At 33.2% G+C, this 27,765-nt stretch overlaps 1 non-coding gene across 1 annotated transcript; it reads right to left on the bottom strand.

Annotated features, from left to right (window-relative positions):
* Positions 1–12,559: 12,559 nt before the first annotated feature.
* Positions 12,560–12,663, bottom strand: LOC148761198 (small nucleolar RNA R71). Its single transcript, XR_016028131.1, has one exon. It is a non-coding gene; the product is annotated as a small nucleolar RNA R71 (small nucleolar RNA).
* Between the last annotated feature and the right edge of the window lie 15,102 nt (positions 12,664–27,765).

The following is a 27,765-nucleotide window of genomic DNA, read 5'->3' as shown; positions in this document are numbered from 1 at the left end:
CATGAGTTATCTACAATTACTAGAAATATCTAATATGTAAAATTTAATATTGATTTGTCCAATTGCAAACCTTATGTTGTGAACCCTCATAGCCATCCAATGACGAAAAGTGAATTTACCGTTTTATCTTTTATGTCAATTTTGTGTCCTAGTCTCAAATTTTATCCAATTATTGATCCAATACTCGAGATCTTATCTTTTGAGTATTAAGATGTGATAACTAGCTAATTCATCAATCTACTAGACATAGATTAAATCACCAATCTTCCTAAAATTACTAGAAGTGATGTTAACACTATAAGCTCCAATATTTGGATATATGTTCTCGAATGCTCACCTCAATTATAATCGCAACATACAGAGTCTAGATAAAAGCATTAAAATGATCGTGCCCATGGTATATCAAAGATTATAAGCAAATAAAACATGAGTTCATTATCCATCAAGATTACGATTCTATTATAGGCGAATGCATAACTGTGAGATTAAGCTTTAAGGAAACGGCCCAACTTAAACTTAAGTCTCACGTGATTCCAATTCACTTGATAATGTCATTACTTAAAGTCAACTAGTCCGATAATTTGAGACTCATCATTTTTTTGAAGTGAGTCAAATTCTTTTTATTGAAAGTAATTTGGACACTATAGTCTTAACATAATAAATTGACCAGCTTTATTATTCAATTGTGAACAATTTTAAATTCTATTAATATACATGTAACACCCCCAATATTTGATGTAAATTAAGTAAATTGATGATATGTTGTGAATGCCAAGTGTTTGAGAATATATATGTAGATAAATGGGCACTTAGGCAAATTTTGAGAAATATATGATAAATCCCACAATTTGAAATTTTTATCTATGTTTAATGTTATGTTTGTGAATTTATGTATTTAGGATTGAGTTAAATGAATGAATTGAGGTGTGATATGAACAAGGAATGATTTTGGTGTTAAACTTGGATCTTTGAAAGTTCTAAAAGCTTAAAACTGCCTACAGGGGAAGATGTATCGATACATCCCCTCATGTATCGATACATTCTTGGCAAGAAGAACAATATGAGCTGTTTTGGAGGATTCTTGATAGATTTGGTCAAAAATTGAACATGTTTCGATATATTGCCCCAATGTATCGAAAATGTATTGATACATTTGAAGCAAAAAGCACCCAAGACTATTCTGCCTGAAATGCATCGACACATTCCCTTAATGTATCAATACATTTACTCAAAATTAGGGCAGATGTATCGATACATTGCCAAATGTATTCATACATTACTAAGGAAGAGCACAAATAAAAAGGGGTTACGAGCCATTTCTACCCCATTTCACTCTCAACTCTTTTTCTCTCTTTCTCTCTCTAGATAACTCAAAACCTTAACCCCTAAAATTGATTTTTAAAGCTATTTGAGGTTATTTAAAGCTTGGAAAACCATCATGGAGGAAAGATTTAATGTTTTTACTGATTATTTTTTAATTAAATCAGTTAATAACTTCAAATTTTGATTTCTCCAGATTTTGTAATTTTCCCTCTTTGGCTTGGATTGGAGAATTTGGAGTTAAGACTCATGCAATCTAACTTCTAAAGTATGGGTTTTGCTCGTTAATGAAGGATTTAAGCTTAAATAGTTGGATTGCTAAGATTTTTATAATTATGGGAAAGTTAACGTTTTTCGAAAGCTAGGATTTAGTTAACAATTGGATGTTTTGATGTGTTATAAGGAGGAAACAAAGCAATTGGATGCACTAGTGAGCTAGAAGACGATTGAAGGCTAAAGTTGAGCTCGATAGTGGGATTACCTCCAATTTGTCACTGTGAGTGGGTTTGAATTAAAATGCTTGTGATGCATGATGCCTTGATGAAGGCACTGCCATGGTATTAAAATGTGTGTGTGTGTGTGTGTGTGTATATATATATATATATATATATATATATATGATTGCCTAGATGTAAGTGCTTAAGCTGGAGAATCAAACTATGGAATGGGTGTTTGTGTGCTGTGATCTAAGCCACATGAGTGTCTATGATGTGTATGCCTAGACCAGAATGTCTAGAGGATATAATGAACCTTAGAAGTAGATTTCCCTTGGCAATGGTTATGTTAAGAGAAATTGATCTAATGATGCCTTGGAGATTTAAAGGCACATAGAACCTAACTGAGCTTAAAAATGATTAAAGCTCGATAAATATGAATTAAGGTTCGATAAAGAAAATGTGAATGATAAAGGCATGATGGCTTTATTTGTGGATTTTTGTTTTCATCTGAGGGATGAATTCTGGACGTTGATATGATTTGTGGATGAGTGGCGTTCTAATCCCCTGTGACTATGTATGTGCTTACACGATGGTGCTAAGTAGAAAAATTAGTATTAGTTCCGCTTGTAGTGCTTTAATGCCACCTGTTTGAGAATACTCCGAGTGATGCCGACCATTGAGAGATTACTTCAGTCATTGATTTGATTCTCCTTCAGCTGCTTTGGCACTGTGCATGATTTGTTCTCCACTAGTTTCTTTGGCACACGCATTATTTGTTTCTTCGCTAACAGCTTTACCCTGAGCGTGATTTGATTCTCCATTGATTGGCCATCAAGCATTATTTGACAATGTCTAAGGGAAGACCAATCGTTGACTCAATTCGTATGTGACGTAAGATAGCCGTGGAAAGACTTAGATAAATATGATATGAATAGGATGTGATACTTCATCGACTAGAGTGTGCCATGGAAAATTATTTGAATTACTTTGATCAGCTTCAAGAGTAAGCCTAATGATATGTGTGATGATCTATGGAGACAATGAGGATGATAATATGCCCTCACATTGAAGATTTTAGGGATAATGATATGCCCTATGTTTGGAGGTGTTTATTGGATTATGTGGCTGCATTGAGTGTGCAACATTTATATATATGTTTATATATGATTTTGTTTATTTACACCACTCATTGAGTATTTAGCACTCACCCATTTGTGTACCATGTACAAATAAATAGACCACAGAGGTACGTGGTAAGGGTTGTCTATAGATGGACCAATTTTGGCATTCGATAGGTCTCCATTTTGATGTTTTCACTCTACTGAGTCCGTCACAAGCTTCTACATATGGTTGGCTGCGATGTATGTGGGCACGACATGCCATTTGACTTTTGTAAGGGTCATTATGTATGAACCCGCCTTGAATGGCCAAAGTATGGCCTTATAAACATTTGTATGAAAAATGTGTCAGGGATAATATGTTACATTTAGTTTTATTGTGAACATTAGACTATGGAATCCCTTAGCTTGATGTTATATGGTTGTGAACTTTAAGGCTTGCTCAAGTCTAGTGGGCTTGCTTGCTGGGCTCATGCGTCGATCACGGACCCTCGGGCTTGGGTCATGACAATAAATGTCCATAATGTATGCCTCTTCGTACAAATGTATTTGAATTCCTCATTAGAATCTTGGCACCTTTATAACTAGATAATAAATGCTTACTTAAAACAAACTTTCGTCTTATTATCAAAATGTATTTTCACTACAAATAAAATAAATGAAATTGAACATGAGAATATTCTTGATTTCTAGGGCACCGTATTCTCAAATTCCTAACAATTTTCTAATATTGAGTGAGGTTTGAGTCCACAGGACACCTTAATCGAATACATTGTAAAAGATTGTTTTTGTATTCCTTAAATTTTGAATCGTGTGAGGGATCGTTGGCTTTTTAATTCTTATTTTATTTTTGGGGATTCAAAATTTAATGTGTCTATTGGGAGAAATATGACCTTTGATTGTCGAAAGGCAAGTCTCTTTAAAAGGATACATTTGTTCACTTCATCAATAGGTGTGTCTGTATAATGAAGAGGCACGTTGGTGATGGTTCAATATCTATAAGTACCCATCCCCTTTTTTCTGAAAAATTCATTCCAAGCATTTTGTGTTTCCAAAAACTCAATTCTTCTTCATTCTAAAATTCCTTCAAAAGCGATCAAAATATTTATGGGTTCGTTGGATTTTCTATTTGAGTGCACATTAGAAGATCCTTGAATGGTTTATTGTATGTTGGGAGGAAGACGTCATCGATCGCTATTTACATTGAGGTAGCGATGAAAATCTACTCTGAAGTCCATGCCTTACATAGAATGCCTCGAACCAGTTTTCACATTCAAAACTCTTTCTTATTTCTTTTTGTTGTTAATTGTTAAGTCTCTGTTATTTCTTTGTGTGTTTTTTTTTATCTTTTCGAGTATAGACTCCAACACTTTCAACAAAAAAAATTTCGTCCTAGGAGCATTATTGCAAGGTACCCTGCATAAAATAAAGCATTACCTTCAACTAATTTTCTTTAATTTACTATTTAGAAATTATTTTGTTAGCAAAACAATGATTCATCTCAAATAGTGTTATTCAAAACAAGCACAAGTAATATGCGCAAAACAATTGCAAAACATGCTTGCATAGATTCAATTATTTTTATTTTTATTCTACTTTACTAGCAATGCATGAGAATTTCTTTCACTAAGAGTCTTCATGTAGAGAGTAAAATGTAGATGCTTGATTTTGACTACTGACTTGTTATTCTTCTAAAAGTTGTCTTACAAAATGAAAATACAATGAGTAGAACAACTATGTCACATGGACAATAGTAAAAGTAACTTAAAAAAAGTGACAAGGTTCATGGGTTGGTTTCACCCTTAAGATGTTCTAGAAAGCTTAACATGGTGGTTCAAATATAAAGATAGTTTAAAGATCTTCCTCTTAACCTTTTCTTGAACTACAAGTGTATCTCCTTTGTCCCTATTCTCAAGAAACAGGTGACTTAACGCTTAATATCATTAAGCTCCATTATTCTATTATAGTTTAAGTAACCACCCATGATAACTCTATTATATAGAGTTATTTTGACACATTTTGGGGGCTTAAGTAGCTAGACTTTTCAAATTTATGTTCAAATTTTAGCATTTTAGGTGTTTTTCTAGTTTAAGTTTGATTACATGTTGAGTATGTAATTTAAGTTATTTGAGTTTAATTTTATCTTATTTTATTTGAAATTACTTTAAAAGTAGTACTGCTTATTCTCTTATTACTTTTGTAGGAAATTTGATGAAAAAGGCTCATTTGATGAAAATTCGAGCAAATATGGTGATGGCTTCATTCGTATATGTTTTAGTATTTTGATCATATCGCTCTCTACCGAACTTCAAATAAGGTGATTCTTAGACCCTTAGAATTCTAAGAGGAAGGGATAGAACTTTACGTTCACCATTTTCCCCAGTTCTGATTGTATCATGGTCAAAATATTTGTCTAAGTCGGAGCATTGCAGTAGTATGCATGGACTAAACATGATGAGATATTTAGAGCATATCTTTCAACCTAGAAGTATAATTGATGTGATTCTTGAACCTTTAGAAAATTAGGTGATAGGGCTACAATTTTTATGTTTACGACTTTTCCCATTTCAAAGCAGAACAAGGTAAAAATCATGTTCAAATTTGATAGACTACAGTAGCATTGAAAGATTAAGGTTGCAGTGATGGTGAAAGGTAATGTACCATACCTTTTCTCTAGAGCACAATGTCGCAGCGCTAAAAGTGTAGCGCCGTGATGCCAAAAAATCAAGATCGCAGCCCTAGACGATTTTTTAAAAATAAAAATTTGACGAGATTTTAGAAATTAGGTCACTTGAAGCCAATTTAAGGGACTTTTTTCAAAGGTTTTAAAAAGGAGGCAACAAGCAAATATTTTGAAGATTTTGAGCCAACAACAAAGCAAAAAAACAAGAAAATTTGAGAGAGAATTGAGATTGCAAAGCTTCAATAATTAGCTTCTTTCTCTACTTTTGTGTTTATTTTATTTTCTTTGACATGGATTCATGGCTAAATTTCATTGGATATTATTTTTATTAGATATTATGAGTTAAACTATTTTTCTAGGATTGTGGTGGATTTCAACATGTAGTTTGAATATTAGTTTCTCTTTCATTTTATCATGAATGGGTGCAGTTTTGCTTATTTAAATCTGTTCTTAATGCTTTTAATTGTGTGGCCAACAATTAACTGATTTCTGAATCTAATTGAGACTCGACAGTGTTAGCTTTAAAATTATTATAGTTTTGATTATGACAAAATGATCAAATTTGCTTAAGCATTATTTGAGTAATCCTTGACAATTTCTTAAAATGATTTAACTCCCATACACTTGTTCTTACATTGACACAAGCTTGACTCTTGAAGTTATTGAAATATATCTATAAGCTTGTATGACTTAGGTGTATGAGTGCTTATGATTCTCATTCATTAAAGTTTAATTTAAAGATTAAAAGAAAATCTTGATGCACTCATTAAGGAGGAGGAGTTTTGAATATCTTGTTTAATGATGAAAAGGAAAAAAGAGAGAAGGAAAACTAAATCAAATAGAGTTAAATAGGTCTTCATGTTTAATTTATGTGTGTGATGCTCAATTTTGATTTTGTTGAATATTATGTAAAGAAAAGTAGATGCATTGACTAAGGGGGAGCACCTCATTATGCATAAAGATTTAAAGCATTCATATTGAGCATAGACATTGCATTCTTAATCTTGGGGTGTTTTGTGATTATCAAAAATAAGAGATAGAGAATGAGTCTATATGTTTTTGATGATAGCAAAATATTCCCATTCATTGATGTCTAATTATATTATTTAAGTGTGCAAGAGAAAGCTTAAATCATTAATATATTTGGTATTTGTAAGCAAGTCAAGATGATTGTTCAGTTGCAAGATGGGTTAATTGGTTAAACAAGCAAAGAAGAAAGAGCTACAATTGAGTCATAAAACAGAAGCCTCTTAGTCGGATGATGATGGAAGTTAGTCAGCTAAAATTTAAAAATGAAGTTGGCTGGTTCAAGAGCATATTGCAAAACAGAGAAGACTTAGTCGACAAAGAAGTAAGTTAGTCAACTAAAAGCCTACTGCCAAAAATCTGGACTTCAAGACAAAAATAACTTAATCGACTAAGAAAGAAGTTAGTCAACTAAGAGCTCACTGCCAAAAACTAGGTTTAGAAGACAAAGACAACTTAGTTGACTAAGAGCACAATTAGTCGACTAAGATCATTCTGCCAAAAAATTTGAATTGAGCACTAAAAGATAAAATAACAGCTAGAAACGGCTAGTTTCTATCTTCAACGACCAAAATTGATTTTGCAAGTATTTAAAGCCTCTCAAACAGTAAAAAACAAGAGAGAGAAGCCATCCATAGTGATTTTGAGCTTAGAAGACCAAAAACTTTCTCTTTTCACTTGTATTTCACTCCCATCCTTTGAAAAAGTGTTTGAGCTTAACTTTGTACATATTAGATCAGCTAGGTGATCAATTGTACTTCATCTTTTCTTCATTTCTTGATTACCTAGAGTGTGTAAGGCACTCTAAGGGATTTATGCAAGCTTGGATTGTTTGATTGAGTGTATAGGTGTCAGTTAAAATCCTACTACGCAAGTATACGTATCGAATAAATAGTATATTAGCAAGCAGAGTATCAATCCCATAGGGAATTGATCTAAAACTTTACCAAGTACTAAAATTAGAACAATTTAATCTTATCCGAACAATCAAAATTAATTAATTAACTAAAATTAAAACCAACAAGAAAAATCAAAATAATAATAACTTGAGAAAATATTAAATCAAACAAGACTAGGATTACAATATCCCTCACACTTCATCTAAATCTTACCTCTCTTCCTTAACTTATTTCAATGGGTTGAATTGCTTACCTAGAGTCCTAAATTATTTATAAGGGTCTCCCGACTCATCTTATAAAAATATCTATTTTAACCAAAACACTATATCCCTATGTGAATTGAAATTAAAACAGACTCATTAAGTTCAAGCTCTAATCTGGCTACATATGACTTATAAGTATATCCTTATCCTATACGCAAATCAATTAATATGATCATATGCTATCCCAATTTTAGTCTACTCTAAACTCCCTTTCCTAAGTTTGTTTAAGTTCCTAGATCAATTTAATTGGTGGCCAAGCAATTAAAAACATTCAGAACAAATTGGAATAAACAATTCGAAACCTATTAAAAATAAGAAAGAAAGAGATTAAAAACTTAGATTACATGTGAGTTCAATTACAATCCTAGAAAAAAGAAAATTAGCTACTCATAATTGCAAAATAAAATAACATTATAATAAATTCAACCATTGAGAGTAACAAGAAAAATAAAAGCCAAAGAAGAAAACAAAACAATATTTGCCGTCTTGATCTCCAAATTTCAGCCTCAACTTCTAACTTCTTGAATCTCCAACGATTTTTTTTTCCAATGTTGTTAAACATATCCTATTTATACTAATAGACTTAACCTAAAGTTCCCTAACTTGACCTAGGGTTTAATTGGGCTTAAAAGTGTAATAAGAGGGCCAAAAATCAATTATCAGCCTTTACAAATTTCCATTCCCGGCACAGTACATCTAGCTATTTTCCAAAGCAATTTTCTCTATCTTTAAAGCAGAACTGGGGAAAGTGATCTTCATGAAAGTTGTAGCTCTGTCTCTTAGCTTTCCAATAGTATAAGAATTGCATCATTTTGAGTTCGGTATCTCGAGATATGGCCAAAATACTGAATCATATGTATGTAGATTATGGGTCTTTCAACACTTTACTTTTCAAAATTAAGCCTAATCACTTTTAATCTTACAAAATTATAAAAACTAATAAATAATAACCAAATTAAAAGGAATAACATAAAATTAAAATAACTAACTTAAAAGCAACCTAATTATAAAAACAACTAAAAATAAGTAAATTATAATTAAAAATTGAGGACTTAGCTAATATTTAATAATAAAATTGAAATAAAATAATTCTATAAAATAGAATTATCAATAGGTTCTAACTTAGCGTTGAAAAGTTAGTTATTGGGTTTGGCTGATCCCGTGAAAAACCATTGTTGTAGGTTATGGTTGAGCCTTTGAAAAAACACTTTAGATTTTGGTTGAGCCCGTGAAAAACCATTGTGAAAGGTTGTGGTTAAGCCTTTGAAAAACCACTTTGGGTTTTGGTTGATCTCGGTAAAAACCATTGTGAAAGGTTTTGGTTAAGCCTGGTAAAAGCCATTGTAAAGCTTGGTGAAAGTTTGTGAATTTCACCGTTCTTAGTGGATTGTTTGGAAAATCCTTGGTTGAACAATCAAGGTAGTGGATGTAGGTCTTGAACCGAACCACTGTAAATAGTTGTGTGTTGTTTTGTTCTGTTTTCAATTTTTATTTATCTTTAAGTTCTTTCTTTTATTGTGCATTTGTCTCAAATTAGAGGTCAATCCTTGAAAGAGCCAAAAAGTGCTATTCACCCCCCCTCTAGCACATTTAGTTGGGACCAACAGACAGAGAAATTTTAAACTGGACTAAGGTTTGAATAGTGTATGTTCACGTCACTTAGGGGATCTAATTCGTGATTCAGGTAGACATACACCAAGTGCCATACATAGCCACATTAGGACACTTGCTTAATGAACTTAATTTAATTGATTCCTATGAACATATAGTGAACTAATTAAGTTAGGTATTTGCACAAGCAACTCGATAGAGACTTGTCTAAAGCTTTGGATTCTAGGTTAGTAAAACTACCCAGGAAAGATAAATAACAAGAAAAACTGGTATTAGATGAAATGTTGAATGACCCCATAATCCTAGTCTTTAATATAATTTTTTCTCAACTTATTTAGTTTGTTAGTTTATTTAGTGTTTATTTTTTAATTGTTTTTAATTAGTTTTTCTTAAATTTTCATATCAATTAAATAAGATTAATTTATTTTATAATTTTAGCACTTAGTGAAATTTTAGAAACAAATCTCAATAGGAACGATACTCTACTTCATCACTATATTACTTGTTCAATACGTATAATTACATGTGCAAAAATGACAAGAAGTTTTTGGTGCCGCTGCTGGGGATTTTGTTTTCTTCATTCTTTGCTAATATTAAAATTTCACAGATTAGTCTTAATTTAAGTTTTATTTCTTTGTTTTGCAAGTATGTTCAATTGTTGTATGAGAAGTGCAAACAACTTGGAGATTATCTAGTGTGATCTAGAAATTGAGAGAACATTTCGCAAACTGCAATGAGAAAATCAACAAGGTGTTGCTTTGTAGACACCCATCAACCAAAAATAAAAATAATAATAAAAAAGGAAAGAGAAAAAACAGGGAGAAGACTGAGCGTGTACTCAGCCCCCCCTCTCCGGTACGTCATTACAAAGCACTTAAGTCCCCTAGAAAGTAGTCGAATTTCGGGGAATATTTACCTCAGAAAATTAGTCCCCCATTTATGCCCAAGCCTTGTGAAATCAGGCTCAAAAGAGCATGATTTCATCGCTGGATTGTTAAAATTTTTGGACAATCCAGCTCTTAAAAGGGGGTCGACAGTAGGCTGAAAGGGAGAGGCTTTTAGGGTAGCTGAAAGGAGAGGTGTTTATTACAGGTGTAAAAGAGAAAGAGAGAGATCGGTAAAAAGGGAGAGTGGGAGAATGAGTAGAGTTTGGAACCTAAAACTATGGTGAGAAAGAGCCGGAGAAGAAGCAGAAAAGTGGAAGCTTTTTAGAGAAATGGGGATTGGTTTTAGAAGGGAAAGAGGAAGAAGAAAAGTAAAAAAATAATAAAAAAATCAGTTTATATAATTAGAAGGAGAGCTTCCAAACGGCGTCACATTGGCTGGAGATGGCTTTTTCTTTTCTCCCAAGCAGTGCAGCAAGAGCAGACTTACCTTCACTGCACCACACAGTGCGTTTCATGAGGCTTAGGCACCTAGAAGTGGAGCAGACCGGTGCTGCCCCCTTGGAGCTAGAGTAAACTTGTAGCTTACTTGGAAAAATCAGCTTTTGGGCATTTGGTTGGAGCCCATCAAACAAAAGGTCTTTGGGCTTGTTTTGGCCCGTTAGGTAATGGACCTTTTCCTTAAATGTTGATTGGACTTATTCTTGGGCTTGGCATTTTTTGATTTGCATGTTTATGATTTTTCCCTTTGTTTAGAAATTATGCAATAGTTTCCCTTTTATTAATATATTTACACATATGTGTTATAAGCACAAGATAGAACTTTGAAATATTATGAGTCATAAAAATAGACTAAGTAAGATAATAATAATAAAATATATAACCACATAAGAAGGAATTAAATAAATAAAAGAGAAAATATATCTAATAAGAATAAATTAATTATATAATAAATAAAAAAATACATGATGTAAATATAATTAGTATAAAAAAATAAAATAAAATGAAAATAGTTATTTTAAGTGATTCGATGATAGAATTTCACCTAAAAAGGGGCAAAGAGTTCCCTTTTTCGGGTAGGTTACTTAGGTGTGGAGTTTGAGACGGATTTTCATCGAAGCGTCGGGATAAATTCGAACTCTATGCTTCAATACTCACTAATTCAAATAATTATTGTTAAAAAATAATATATATAAAAAAATAATAATAATAACAAAAAATAATAATAATAAATATGTAAGCAAGGCAATAAATCATCCTAAACTATTAAACAGATTATCACATGAATTTTAACTAACTAAATCAATAAACGCGATCATATAGGCATTATCATCTTATACTGTCATAGCATGCCACATTTTTCTTGTTAATGGGGCGAAAATTTCGATGATGGGATTTCCTCGAAGAACTTGTAGAGACGAGTTCTTCCCGAGATATCCTTAGGTGAGGAAAACTTCGAGACTTCACCAAAGCTTTGGGATGGTCTACGAATGATTTTCCAATAAAAGATTGCCAACCTCATCATTCGTTAAACTAACTAAAAGACTCAATCAACCAAATAATTAGTTAATAAGCAAAGGCTAAGGGGACATAGGAATAAAATCAATGTAGGCTATGATAGGATAATTTAAGATTAAATGGTACCATTCGTGGAACGAGCTCCACGAAGGTGCTAACCCTTCTCCATGCGTAACTGCACTCCCGAACCCATCTCTAAAAAATGTAAACCAATTCTCGTTCTTTCGACGGACCTAAAATCAATTTAGGATTTTGTTGATTAGAATCGAGTTAACAGGTGGCCAATCACACCTAAATAAAAAGATTGGTGGTGACTCCCAAATATTTTATTTTCGCCCGCTTCTAGCGGACTGGTTCTCGGACCCGCACGTTACGACATGCTCCAATAAATACAATGGCTGATCAACCGGGTGAACAGCAAATCCAAGAGCAAGTAGTAGCTGAAAAACGTTACTTAAAAGATTATGTTGTTCCTTTGGTACAAGGAATTCCATTGAGCATTCGAAGGCTAGCTATTCAAGCAAACAATTTTGAAATCAAGCCAGTTATCATCACCATGATTCAAACATCGTTCTAGTTTGGGGGTTTTCCAAGTGATGATCCAAGTGGCCATATATCAAACTTCTTAAAGATTTATGGCACGTTCAAGCATAATGGTGTCACAGATGATGTAATTCGACTGAGGCTTTGTCCCTTCTCCTTAAGGGATAAATGCACTCCCTACTGGCTCCATAACAATATAGGATGATCTTACTCAGAAATTTCTTGCCAAATTCTTCCCTCCAGCTCAGACAAAATAAATGCTAAACGACATCACATCATTCATGCAACAAGATTTGAAATCATTGTATGAAGCCTGAGAAAGATACAAAGAATTGCTTAGTCATTGTCCCCATCATGGTCTCCCAAAGTGCCTTCAAGTGCAAACTTTTTATAATGGTTTGAGTGGGCATGTTCAGACTACCATTGACGCTGCTAAGGGAAAAGCCTTAATGGCTAAATCGATCGATGAGGCATATCATTTGTTAGAGGAAATGTCTGTAAATAATTACCAGTGGCTAGCTGAGCAATCATTGCCAAGGAAAGTAGCTAGAATTCATGATGTTGATGTTATGACAACGTTATTAGCTCAAGTAGCAGCCTTAACTTAAACTCTTGAATCTTTTGGTACTAATAGTTTGCAAAGTCTTTTTGTAGCTTGTGACTTTTGTGGAGATAATCATGCTAGTCATCAATGTCAAAGTTCAGCAGAGACAGTGCAATTTGTGAGTAATAGACAACAAAATAATCCCTACTCCAACAGTTACAACCCAGAGTGGAGGAGTCATCCGAATTTCTCTTGGGCCAATAATCAAGGGGCATCATCCCTTTAAGGCTAAATGCACCTCTAGGATTCCAACAACAAAATCGAGCACCTCTATCTAAGAAAAAGCCAGTTGTTGAAGAATTACTAAGGAAATATATGACCTAGAATGATAGCATTATACAAAGTCAAATAGCTCTCATTCAAAGTCAAGCAGCTTCAATTTGAAACCTTGAGACTTAGGTTGGTCAACTAGCCAATTTATTAAACAACCGTCCTCAAGGAACACTACCTAGTGATACAAAGGTGAATCTAAGGAGAGAAGGTAAGGAACAAGTTCTGGTAATCACCCCGAGGAGCGAAAAAGAGGTTGGCAATAGTGTTAGGCAAGCTACCCTTCAAGATAAGCTTGTTGAGAATGAAATAATGATTGAGACAGTTGACAAGCAAATTCAAGAGAAGAATGCAAAGACAACTTTACCACCCACATTTTCCTCAATGCCTTCAAAAACAAAAACTTGATAAACACTTCCAAAAATTTCTTGAGGTATTTAAAAAGCTTCACATCAACATTCCTTTCGTAAAAGCTTTAGAGCACATGCCATAATATGTGAAGTTTATGAAGGACATATTGACAAATAAGAGAAAATTGGAGGACTTTGAGACAATTACTCTTAGTGAGGAGTGTAGTGCAATAATCTAGAATAAGATTCCACTAAAGCTTAAGGACGCAGGGAGTTTTTGTATCCTTTGCTCAATTGGTAATTTTAATTTTTTAAAAGCTTTGTGTGATTTAGGCTCTAGTGTCTCAATTATGCCTTTGTCTGTTGCTAGGAGAATTAGATTGAAAGAGATTCAACCTACTACAGTTACCTTACAACTAGCTAACAAAACAATAAGGCACCCTTGTGGGGTGATAGAGGATGTCTTGCTTAAAGTTAGGAAATTGTACATTCTAGTAGACTTCCTTATACTTGAAATGGAGGAGGATCAAGAGGTTCCAATCATATTGGGACTGTAGTACCCCGTACTTTGAGATGGTGGCTAATAAAGCTTATCGGATGCTCATTTGAGGTTGATTACTAAGTTAAAAGGGTAATTCAGAAGTGAGCCTGTGAAACTTCGACCTCCATAGACACGTAACTAGAAGTATACGCAATAACACTGACTAGGGGTAATTTCATCATTTCTCTTGGTGAGCTCATACGAGTGGGTTTTCTGATGTTATTAAGGCCTAAGTAAGCCTAAGGCATAAATGAATGATGAAAATAAGGATAAAATAATAAAAAAATAGAAATAGTGATGATTTCTGCAATAGAGGTAAAATGGTCATTATACACCTCAAGTTGAAAATTTTAAGTTTTTGTGAACTCGAGTACTTTTACACCATTATGGACTTTGTCTTAGTGTCTAAACAGTAAAAAGTTGAACCAAATGAAAGAAGAAGACAAAGTCACCTTATAGAGGGCATTTTGGTAAATTACATGAGAATTGGATAAACTTTAGATATAAATATCTAAAGCTTCAGCAACTTCCAGCAACTTCTTTTTCTTCCCCAACTCTTCTCTCCATTTCACGTTTTTCTTCATCCTCCATGGGAAGGAACCTTGAAACTTCCATATATTTTTCAAGTTAATTACAATTCTCATGCTTATGAGCACTTTTCCATATGGTTTTTCATGCTCTTTCACTTCTACAGCTCAAGGACCCTCAAAAGTCTTTCCTCAATACTTTCTCTCACTAGTTGAAAGTTTTGAGAGAGAAAAAGAGGGAGTTTTCATGATAGCTTGAGTATTCTTTAGAAGGAATTCAACTACAAATTCACCAAGGTGAGTAATGAATTAGGATTGATTTTAGGTTGTTGATAATGGCTAGTAATTGGAGTTGTGAGTTGTTTTATTGTTGAGGCTTGTTTATTTATTTCTAGTGATACTAGAGTAGAGAAAATAGATAGCTAATCAAAAGGCAATTGGAAACTAGGTAAGGATAACTAGTAGAACTTGATTTAGGAAAGAGCTTTTGGAATTATATTTATGCCAATTTGGGTTACTGGTAATATTGTGTGTGTATAGGTTCCAACAAGGCCTCACATGTCCATTTGGAACATTAGTTGAGGCTAGAGTCAAGCAAAAGAATCAACAAGACAGGTGAGTGAACTTGTATTTCAAAATTGTTTTGGGAATGTGAATGTATTTGCACAAAACATTTGAATGATTTTATCCAATTTTTCTTAAAAAAAAACGGGTGCCTTGGGAACAAGCCCTTGATAAATTATTTTGATGTGGTGAAATGTGAAAAAAAAAAAAAGATGAATCCATGTGCTCCTCCATTTTTGTTGATATATATATATATATATATATAAGTATATGTTGTGCCTTGATAAATAATAATTATGTGATGATGATGACCTAGCTATGTGCGAGTAGGGAGTGCACATGAGCTGATGATGACCTAGTTATGTGCGAGTAGGGAGTGCACATGAGCCAATGATGACCTAGCTATATGCAAATAGGGTGTGCACATGAGCTGATGATGTTGAAATGTGCAAGTAGGGAGTGCACATGATGATGAATGAAGTGGGGTGGTGTACTTGTTGATATATGTTTATATATGTAAATGTGATAGCAAGTTTATGATTACAATATAATTGTTTTGAGTGTTGATATCTTGATTATTGTCAATGTGTTCACTTTGATGTGCAATATGGTAGGGATGGATTTTGTGGCATGTGAAAACCCCTTAATTGTCATCTGCCCTAAATCTCGTTGCAGCGAAAATGCATTCTCGCTGCACCGAGAAACTCTCGAGTGGTGCGGGCACAAACTAGCCCTATTTCTCACTGCAGCGAAAATGGATTCTCGTTGCAGCGAGAAACTCTCGAGTAGACCCAAAATTCTAGTGCTATTCTTCCAATTTGACAATGATTTTGACCACCTTAAAATTAGAATTGGGAAAAGTGGTAAACAACAAAGTTGTATCTCAGGCTCTTAGCTTTCTAATGGAACAAAAATCAGGTCAATTGGACTTCTGTAGTGCGAGATATACTGGAAAAACTGAAACATATGCGAACTAAGGTTGTTTCTCACTGCAGCCAAAAACTTGCTGCCATGCTTGCTACTTTGCTTGTTTTTGACCTATTTTTCACCCATTTAACTTCATGGATTATGGGTTTTTGCAACACTATGAGGTTATTAATCAAAGTTTGAAATGAGGGGTTTTTAGTAAGAAATTAAATAAATTGCATTATTTTTTAAACAAGTGCATCATGATTTACAAATTCTTCCTATCGATTGCTTGTTTCCTTCTTATGTTCACTCACTGAGTTTTATACTCATGTTTTTAAACTTCATGTTTTCAGATTTGGAGCCAATTGGGACCTAGAGTGAGTGTCCACGTATGCTCGTTTTTTGGGTAGGTACTATGGCATCTTAGTAACGGTACCTTCACTTAAAGTCACTCCACTGACGATTGAGAGTCTTTTGTCTGTGTACTCGTATATGTAATGTAAACTACTAAGAGTAATATTATAAATGAAGTATGTATATGTTGGATTGATGATGGTGCCCTTATTAGACGGCAATGAATGATAGTACTTTGAGATAATACAAATATAAATATTCGGTTGCTATAAAATATTACTGAGACATTCATCGTTAAGAATTACAACACATGGTTTTAAAGATGATGAATGGAATGAGGAACAAGATCTCATAAAGAGGCTTGCTTAGGCCTAGTGGGTTATGCCCACTGAGCCCATGCACCGGTCATGGCTCGAGATTTGGGCGGTGACAAAGACGTTCATTCTTAGCTATTGTAGGCACACTAATCGATGTAAAGAAAGGCATAATAACTTTTAGATTTGGAGAAAAGGTAATTGAATTTACTATTTTCAATGCCCTTACATTCTTTTCCTCCACAACTCAATGTTACATAATGGACTTAGCCAATGAAGGTAAAAGTAATCCTACTCCACCACCTACAAGTAAGTAAGTACCAACTCATAAGTTAGATCCACTGCCACTACATTTCAACACGAAGTAGTATTATGATGAGCATAATCTACCACCTTCTAGTGATCTTGATTTTGAGGTTGGACAACATGTAACACTCTTTAGTTCACGCCTCCACCTCTTGCCATGGCAACATCAACCATATTGATGGAAAACCTTTAAAGTGGTAAAAGTTATGTCATATGTCTATGTTGAAATTTTTAGTTCACTTACTGGAGCATTCAAGGTAAAGAAACAAGCCTCAAACATTTTTGCGTTGATGAAGAAGTGAAAACAATGGTATCATAGTCAAGTTAATGACTATAAAGAAATGCTTCTTGAAAGGCAACCTAAGCTATATCCTTTTAAGTTCAATAGTTATTTTTGTTAGTTTTGCTTTTCTATTTAAATAAGTAGTTATAACCTCTCCCTAGCTTGTTTGTTGAGTCCACAGGTTTGGAAAGATGAAGATAAGTAGGACAAAAATTAGAGCTTTCAATGCACTGTCACCATTAATAAGGGAGTTTTTTTTCCTTATTCTTTTTAGCTTTTCACATTGAGAACAATGTGCAATTTAAGTTTAGAGGAAGGTTTTATTGTTATTAGTTTTTGTGATAGTTTAGGTTAGTTTATTTTTGTTAAATTTTTTTTATGCAAGTGCATTTACATTTAAACTAGATTTAGTTGTGCCAATTTTGTTTAATTTACCTTTTTAGTGATGATAACTCAGTTATATTCCTATCTTGATTCTTTGAAACATGTGAATATTATTTGAGTGTTATGTAAATTCTCATACTAAGCTTTACTGTTAGGTTGAAATTTCTAAATTTTGAGCACCATGTTTATTGCTTATATTCATCGTTCAAATTTAGAGAAGGTTTATGTGAATGTGAATTTTTGAATTTTGTATTAAGTTCTAGAATTTATTTGATTCTCTCTCGAGGTGAAATTCTAGGCTACACTTAGTTAAGGAGATGATTTAGGCCATTTTTGGACCGATTAAGCCTTTTTAGCCCTCTTTTACAAAATTTATCCTTAGTTTCTCCTTTGAGCTGAATGACACCTTATCTTTGTTTGAATACTGAATTTTCTTTTTGCCTAGACCTTTATAGATATTTCCACAATTTTTGCATCTCTCATTCCTAAGTGCATAAGTCAATTTAGGAATGTTATGAGTTAAATAGTGAAAGAGGTAGTAAAGATGAAAAGTGAAGAAAAGTTCAAAATATGATTGTATTCATTTCACTACCCAATAAAAGAAATACGTTTGGGAGTGTGAAATTGAGAAAAACAGAAAAGGAAAGAAAGAATGAAATGTTGAACAAAAGAAAAAGGTTAATGAAAAAAAGGGTACACTAGATGAAGGAAAACAAAGCTCTGAATAGGTCTTAGATTGACTATGTGCTTAGGGTGATTTGAGCTATGCATTATCCCATATCCCACTTTAACCTAGCCATACATTACAAGTTAATTAAAGTCCTATTGATCCTTAATTTAGTGTTAGTCTACATTAGTGGAGAAAAAGATGAAAAATAAACTTGTGGAATTTAATTACTAATTTGAATTTTGCATGAATATAACCTTATTCTAATTGTACAATATTCTAGGTGAAAAGATTGCACACACATGGAAATTCATTTAATGATAAGTTGGCATTTGGATTGAAACATGAACTTGAATAATATTTATGTGTTGCCTAAAATTATGAGTATGGATTAACTTTGAGGATACTAAAGGTGATTAGTGAAATGGTGCAGTTGAATTCTAGTTAAGTGTTTTCTTCGTTTAAGTTATTCCATGTTGTTTTATGTTTTGCTCGAGGACTAGCAAAATCTTAAGATTGAGGGTGTGATAACTCTATTCTATAGAGTTATTTTGACACCTTTTCGGGGCTTAAGTAGCTCGACTTTTGAGATTTTATGTTCAAATTTTAGCATTTTAGGTGTTTTTCTGTTTTAAATTTGATTACATGTTGAGTATGTAATTTAAGTTATTTGAGTTTAATTTTACATTATTTTCTTTTAAATTACTTTAAGAGTTGTATTGCTTATTTCTATTTTTGCTTTTGTAGGAAATTTGATGAAAAAGTCTCATTTGATGAAAATCTGCACAAGTATGGTGATGACTTCATTTGTATATTTTTTTGTGTTTTGACCATATCTCTCTCTAAAAAATTCCAAATAAGGTGATTCTTGAACCACTAGAATTCTAAGAGGAAGGCATACAACTTTTATGTTTACTACTTTGCCCAATTCTGATCAGATCATTGTCAAAATATTTGTCTAATTTGAAGCACTGTAGTAGTATGCCTAGACAGAACATGATGCGTTATTTGGAGCATATCGTTCAACCTAGAAGTCCAATTGATGTGATTCTTAATCCATTAGAAATTTAAGAGATAGGGATATAGTTTTTGTGTTTACCACCTTTCCCAGTTTGGATCAGACCAGGGTGAAAATCATGTTCAAATTTGATAGACCACCACAGCATTGGGAGAACAAGCATGTAGCGCTGGTGAAAGGAAGAGCACCATACATTTTCTCAACAGCACAATTCCACAGTGCTGAAAGAGTAGCACTGTAGCACTCCCAAGGAAAAAATCCAGAGCCACGATCCAAATAAATCAAGGCTGCGACACTGGACGATTTTCTAAAAAAAATGATGGGATTTTGGAAATTAGGTCACTTGAAGCCTATTTAAGGGACCTTTTTCAAAGATTTTAAAGAGGAGGCAACAAGCAACTATTCTGGAGATTTTGAGCCAAGAATAAAGCAAGAAAGCAACAGAGATTTTGAGAGAGAATTGAGATTGCAAAGCTTCAATAATTAGTTTCTTTCTCTATTTTTTTGTTTATTTTATTTTCTTTGACTTGGATTCATGGCTAAATTTCTTTGGATATTATTTTTATTAGATATTATGAGCTAAACTATTTTTCTAGGATTGTGGTGGATTTCAACATGTAGTTTGAATATTAGTTTCTCTTTAATTTATCATGAATGGGTGTAGTTTTCCTTATTTAAATCTGTTCTTAATGCTTTTGATTGTCTAGCCAATAATTAACTGATTTATGAATCTAATTGAAACTCAATAGAGAGATTTTAGATTGGACTAAGGTTTGAATAGTGTATGTTCACGTCACTTATGTGATCTGATTCGCGATTCAAGTAGACATTCTCCAATTGCCATGCATAGCCAGATTAGGAAACTTGCTTAATGAACTTAATTTAATTAGCTCTTATAAACACATAGTGAACGTAATTTGCACAAGCAACTCGACAGAGACTTGTCCATAGGCTTGGATTCTAGGTTAGTAAAACCACCAGGGAAAGATGAATAACAAGAAAAGCTAGTATCAGATGAAATGTTGAATAAACCCATAATCCTAGGTCTTTAATAGACTGTTTTTCTCAACTTATTTAGTTTGTTAGTTTATTTAGTGTTGATTTTTAATTGTTTTTAATTAGTTTTTCTTGAATTTCGGATTACTTAAATAAGATTAATTTGTTTTATAATTTTAATACTTAGTGAAACTTTAGAAACAAATCTTCATAGGAATGATACTCTACTTCATCATTATATTACTTGTTCGATACATATGCTTGCGTGTGCAAAAACGACAACAACCCACTACCCCAATGTATAAGGTTGGAGCTAGATAATTTTTGTTAAGAATAAGGGCTAAAAATTGTTAAAACTAATACGTTGAACTTAAGCAACAATTAAAATATTCATAATAGACAATAATTTTATATAACATGTAAATCAAAAGGAACAAGAAAAGAAATACTTACAATAGTCTTTTAGGAAAGTTGTACTCGACGATGTTTCCCAAGTTTAAATTCATCAATTATTGACTTTGTACTAAAAAGGCTAGCAATGTCTTTTTCAATATAAACAACTAAATTATCTACAAGAAACTCATCATCTATTTTGTTTCAGAGTCTTATTTTCACAATTTTCATTACTGAAAAGGCTTTCTTTATAGTTTCTATTGAAACTAGAAAAGTCAAAACAAGGTGCAATAATTTATCAATTAGGTGATAATTTCTTGACTTTCCTATTTCTATTAATCTCTAAAACAATTCAAAAAAGTGTCTTAATATCTTCAAAACTTCAATGATGAGGAAGATCAAGCTCGTAATGCCTTAAATTTAGCCTTAATTATAACCTCAATTAGGGATGAGGTATATCAGGTTCTACATGAAAAACATCCATTTCTTCAGGATTGAGCATGGGATGTTTTGATTGACATTACTTTTGTTCATGAGCTGAAGTATTGAGACTTAGTGGCTCCAGTGTAAGAGAATCATGTTAGTGTAAGCCTTGCAAGCCAATTGGTTTTGTGCTTGTAAAACACTACATTAATTAGTCATATTTCACATTAAATACCTTATACATATTTTATACAATGCATGAGGTATTTCTTTATCCATGAGTTTATTTATAAAGAGTTATGAGAGACTTATGTAGATAAAGTCCTTGGAACATAATGGCCGTGCAAAGAAATTATAAAGGTTATAATTATGAGATTCTTATGCATCAAAGCCTTGTTCCTAAATATGTTCTTAATTATTATATTGTCAAGAATAAAGACATTGACAATGCTCAAAGACTAATACATGCTAAGACTCCTTACTTTGAAAGTAGGCAACCGATCTCATAGGTTGAAGTATGTAAGATACTTGGGGATAATATGTGGGTGCTTTTTAATTGGGGATACTTGGGGATACATGTCACGACCCAGAACCTCCCTCGGGCACATGACAACCGTCGCGACGTCCCGATTGACACTCATTACCCGAAATGCCAATCGAAACCCCGTAAGGCTTACGTATTAGTTTCTTGCTTTTCCTGTGAGCAATCATTGTTAAACATTCTGTTTAAAACAATTACCAGTCGTTTTCTGCTCAAGTAAATCGAAGGAGAAAAATTATTTTATATATTATTATTTTTTAAGATTTATAGACAAATATTACTATTCAAAATATTGATTAAAATATAACATTTTTATATAAAACAATATTTATAGAAACACGTGTAAGTAATCTTTTGTAACGTGAAAGTAAAATAAATTCATACATACAATATTTTATAAAGTTATAATGTACAACAATAATTACAATGACAAGTGGCCCATAAATACACCAACTGTTGGTGATAGTAATCTACTGTCTGTGAGATAGAGGGGTCAATTGGAATCCTAGACAAAATCGGGTATCTACAAGCTACCACAAGTCTGAAATATTTGGAAAGGAGGTGGGTGAGATTTTGCAATCCCAATGAGTAAACAGACATTATTATAAATATCTAAAGGCGAGTAAAATGGAGGCAAGTTTAAACAACAAATCACAAACCATTTCATAAGGTTTTCAATTTATTTCTTAAACCATAAAATATTTGTAATTTACCAAAACAGTTGTTAAGGCTTATGACTTTTATTAGAAACAGGGCTCAAGCCAAAAACTAGTCCTCGGGGATACCTTGGCCGAGGCATCTAACTGAGTCCGCCAAGGTTGTTAAGATATTTACATGTTAAACACATGTTAGTTTTGAAAAAAACTCGTTCCTTGGTGTTGGCTGAGTTACACATTCACGTGGGGGTTCGACGTGAAGTGAGCTCTAATACTACCCCGGGAGTTACCCTCATCGCCTCTACAACCGGAGTAACTATGCAATCGGGTTTACCGTGCCCCTCTAATAGGCAGTCCACGAAAACCCATCACTGTAGTGACTAAACCCACAAATTTTAATAAAATTTCGACAGTATAACGTGGCTTTTATTTATTTATCCCGTCTGCATATTAAAAGACAGCTTACATAATATTCCCAATGCAATTATAAAAGATAGCCACATATACTCATATATCATAAGCCATTCATAGGAAAAAATATTTTTCAGGACAATTAGCAGCCTCCAATTACTCAATTTCATGATCAAAAGTTTCTTATTTCAGATAATCAACACAATATATTTATTTGTCATATTTATTTCTAAAACATCAAAAGTTCCATTTTAATCTCATTTTCGTTTCATAAAATACATAAAGAGCATTTAAAAATAAACTCTAGATAATTTACAATAATAATAGGTTTACTTACAGTTTGTACAAATTAAATGCTTTCTAGGTGCCCCGATCACTATTCGTCGGGTACAATTTCCTTGCCTTTACCGGAAGGCTCTTCTCCTAGACACATTACAAAAATTACACAATTCACCACATTGATGCTAAATCACTATATAATTGACTTAAATCCTATACTAATGCATGGTATGAAATGCAATAGCCTAAAACGGCTTAAACGCAGTATTAACCTATTTTTGGCACTTTACCCGATAAATTGCTAACGCGCTCCATTTTACCTCTAAATTGTCCCATTTTCTCTCCAAAATTTCTAACCATTAAGTATCAGCCAATAACCCTGTAAAATCACCAAAATCAGCTCACTTTCCTCCTTGGAAAAGTCAGTCAAAAAATGGGACATTAACTCGGTTAATTTTTCACTTTGTTTTTTTATCACATTTAACATTTTTTCATCATTTTCTCTTCATTTCTCTTAGAATAAAAATCAGTTCATCGTCATTTTACATCACTGAATATTCAACCAAGGGTGGGTATTGTGAGAATTTCATGCTTTCTTGCCCTATTTCATTTCTATACACATTTAACTAACTAAAACTACCAATTTAACTAAGAATCAAAACATAAAAATTTCAAAATCCTTCCCCTTGAAATTCGGCCAGCCCTTGGTATCACTTTTTGATCTCTCTCCTCAACCATGCTAAATGGAAACAAAGGCAAAGGAAAGGTAGAAATCAAGCTAAAGTAAAAAAAATCTTACCGTTAGACGCGTAAACGGACGAAAAACGCGAATTCCCCTTTGAATTTTCTAGTTTTCCTTTGGTTTTTCTCTTTTCTTCCTTTCCTCTCTATTTTCTCTCTTATTTTCTCCTTATGGCCGACCATCACCTGATGTGGGGTTTAAATGGGCTGATTTTCATTTAAAATAATATTAAATCATTAAAAAGTGCCATATATCACTTTTCCATTGGTCCGTTTTTAAAATTTCATCCTTTAAACTTCAATTTTTTTTTCACCACTTAAAATACCATAGTTATTCATACCAAATATAAATAAATCCTATGATTTTGACAAGTTTTGAGTGGTGAAAATTACGGTTTTACCCCGGGGAGACAAAATTATCGTTTTGCCCCTATGTTCCGAAAATTGCCAAAATTGAAAATTTTCACTTTCTATCATTAAATTATACTGCAAATAGTTAATCTTGGTAAAAAATTTCACTCCATGGTCAAATTATTATCTTAGGTGGCAAAATGACAATTTTGCCCCTAAGCATCAAAATTTAAATTTTTCCCTAAATGAACCCTCAAACTCCGAACAATCATTTTTAGTCATTCTTGGATTGTAAAATATTAAATTTCATCCTACGATTCCTATTTGAACTAGTTCGAGGTTAAATCAACTCAAGTGTACCGTTAGGTACAATACCGAGTTCATCTATTCTTAGGGGCTTTCCTAGCTTAATAACATGCTACTCAGTGCATGTATGTCATGACATGTGTTTATAGGGTCGGATTTTACAATTCTACCCCCCTTAAAATAAAATTTTGACCTCAAAACTTCACTTACCAGATTCGACAAATAGATACGGGTATTGGTTCCTCATCTGATGCTCTACTTCCCATGTCATTTCCTCCATTCGAGCACTTTTCCACAACACTTTGACCATTGAAATACTCTTGTTCCTCAATACTCAATCCTTTCAATCCAAAATACTCACAAGTTGCACCTTGAACTTCAAATCGTCATGCAACTCGATCGGAGGTGCTTCGAGGATGTGAGAGGGATCTAGTACATATTTCTTAAGCATGGAGACATGGAAAACGTTGTGGATCTGATCTAACTCCAAAGGTAGTTCTAATCGATAAGCCACTGGTCTAATTCTCTCAATGATTCGGAATGGTCCAATATACCTCGGGTTAAGCTTTTCTCGCTTCGTAAATCGAATCTGTCACGACCCGGAACCTCCCTCGGGCCCATGACAACCGTTGCGACGCCCCAATTGGCACTCATTACTTGAAATGCCAATCAGAACCCCGCAAGGCTTACATATCAGTTTCTTGCCTTTTCTGTGAGCAATCGTCTTTAAACATTCCATTTTAAATAATTTTCAGTAGTTTCTTGCTCAAGTAAATCAAAAGATAAAAATTTTTTAAAAGGATTTATAGATAAATATCACTATTCAAAATATTGATTAGTAAAGGATTCAAAATATCACTATTCAAAATAGCATTTTTTTTATATAAAATAATATTTATAGAAACATGTGTAAGAAATCTTTTGTAATGTGTAAGTAAAATAAATTCACACATACAAAAATTTACAAAGTTATAATGTACAATAATGGTTACAATGACAAGTGGCCCAAAATACACCCAGTGTTGGTGCTAGAAACCTACTGTCTGTGTGGTGGAGATGTCAACTGGAATCCTCGACAAAATAGGGTATCTACAAGCTACCACAGCCTTGAAATGTTTGGAAAGGAGGTGGGTGAGATTTTGCAATCCCAATGAGTAAACAGACATTATCATAAATATCTAAAGGCGAGTAAAATGGAGGCAAGTTTAAACAACCAATTATGAACCATTTCATAATGTTTTCAATTTATTTCTTAAACCATAAAATATTTGTAATTTACCAAAACAGTTGTTAAGGCTTATGTCTTTTATTAAAAACAAGGCTCAAGCCAAAACTAATCCTCGGGGATACCTTGGCCGAGGCATCTAACAGAGTCCGCCAAGGTTGTTATAACATTTACATGTGAAACACATTTTTATTTTTAAAACAAGTCATTCCTTGGAGTTGGTCGAGTTACACATTTACGTGGGCGTTCGACGTGAAGTGAGCTCTAATACTACCCCAGGAGTTACCCTCCTCGCCTCTACAACCGAAGTAACTATATAACCGGGCTTACCGTGCCCCTCTAATAGGCAGTCCATGGAAACCCGTCACTGCAGTGACTAACCCACCAATTTTAATAAAATTTCGACAGTATAACGTGATTTTTATTTATTTATCCAGTCTGCATAGTAAAAACAGCTTACATAAATTTTCCAATGCACTTACAAAATATAGCCACATATACTTATCTCATAAGCCATTCATAGGAAAATATATAATTTTCAAGACAGTTAACAGCCTCCAATTACTCAATTTCATAATCAACCCAATATATCTTTATTTGTGACATTTATTTGTAAAACATCAAAAATCCCGTTTTAATCTCGTTTTCATTTCATAAAATACATAAAGAGCATTTAAAAATAAATTCTAGATAATTTACAATAATAATAAGTTTACTCACCGTTTGGACAAACTAAAAGCTTTCTAGGTGCCCGATAACTACTCGTCGGGTACGATTTCCTTGACTTTGCCGGAAGGCTCTCCTCCTAGACACATTGCAAAAATTTACTCAATTCATCACATTAATGCTAAATCACTATATATTTGACTTAAATCCTATACTAATGCATGGTATGAAATGCAATAGCCAAAAATGGCTTAAACGCGGTATTAACCTATTTTTGGCACTTTACCCGATAAATTGGTAACGCGCTCCATTTTACCTCTAAATTGTCCCATTCTCTCTCCAACATTTCTAACCATTAATTATCAGCCAATATTCCTCTAAAATCACCAAAATCAGCTCACTCTCTTCCTTGGAAAATTCGGCCAAAAATGGGACATTAACTCGGTTAATTTTCTACTTTGTTTTTCTATCACATTTAACCATTTTTCATCATTTTCTCTTCATTTCTCTTAGAATAAAAATCAAATCATCATCATTGTACCTCATTGCAGATTCAGCCAAGGGTGGGTATTGTGAAAATTTAATGCTTTCTTGCCCAATTTAATTTCTAAACACATTTAACTAACTAAAACTATCAATTTAACTAAAAATCAAAACCTAAAAATTTCAATTTCTCTCCCCTAGAATTTCATCCAGCCCTTGATATCACTTTTTGATCTCTCTCCTCAAGCATGCTAAATGGAAACAAAGGCATAAGAAAGGTAGAAATCAAGCTAAAGTCGAAAAATCTTACTGTTAGACTCGTAAACGGGCGAAAAACGCGAATTCCCCTTTGAATTTTCTTGTTTCTCTTTGGTTTTTCTTTTTTCTCTTCATTTCCTCTCTATTTTCTCTCTTGTTCTCCCTTATGGCTGGCCAGCACTTAAAATGGGGTTTAAATGGGCTGACTTTTCATTAAAATAATATTATTTCATTAAAAAATACCACGTGTCACTTTCCCATTGGTCCATTTTTAAAATTTCATCCATTTGTTTCCAAATTTTCACCATACACTTGTCCCACATATCCATAGCTTAGATAAATTCTCAGACTTATCCAAAGTCTCGGTGGAGTAATTTTTGAAATTTACACTTTTGCTCCCGTAAAAGTGAAAAATTACATTTTTACCCAAAAAACTGAAAAATTGCCCATAGACATATTTTTCATCCCTTATACTCATACCATTCTCCAATTTGTCAAATTTGATCTAAATTCTCTCAAAATCTCAAATTTTGTCTGCGAGTGGTAAAATTACGATTTTGCCCCTACACTCCAGAAATCACTAGAATTAAACTTTTTCACTTCCTATCATTAAATTATACTCCAAATAGTTAATCTTGGTCAA

Source organism: Theobroma cacao, chromosome 8 (assembly GCF_053813885.1).
Source record: "Theobroma cacao isolate CCN51 chromosome 8, ASM5381388v1, whole genome shotgun sequence".
Lineage (NCBI taxonomy): Eukaryota > Viridiplantae > Streptophyta > Magnoliopsida > Malvales > Malvaceae > Theobroma > Theobroma cacao.
The sequence above is the reverse complement of the archived record's forward strand: the minus strand, read 5'-3'. Positions and strand labels throughout refer to the sequence as shown.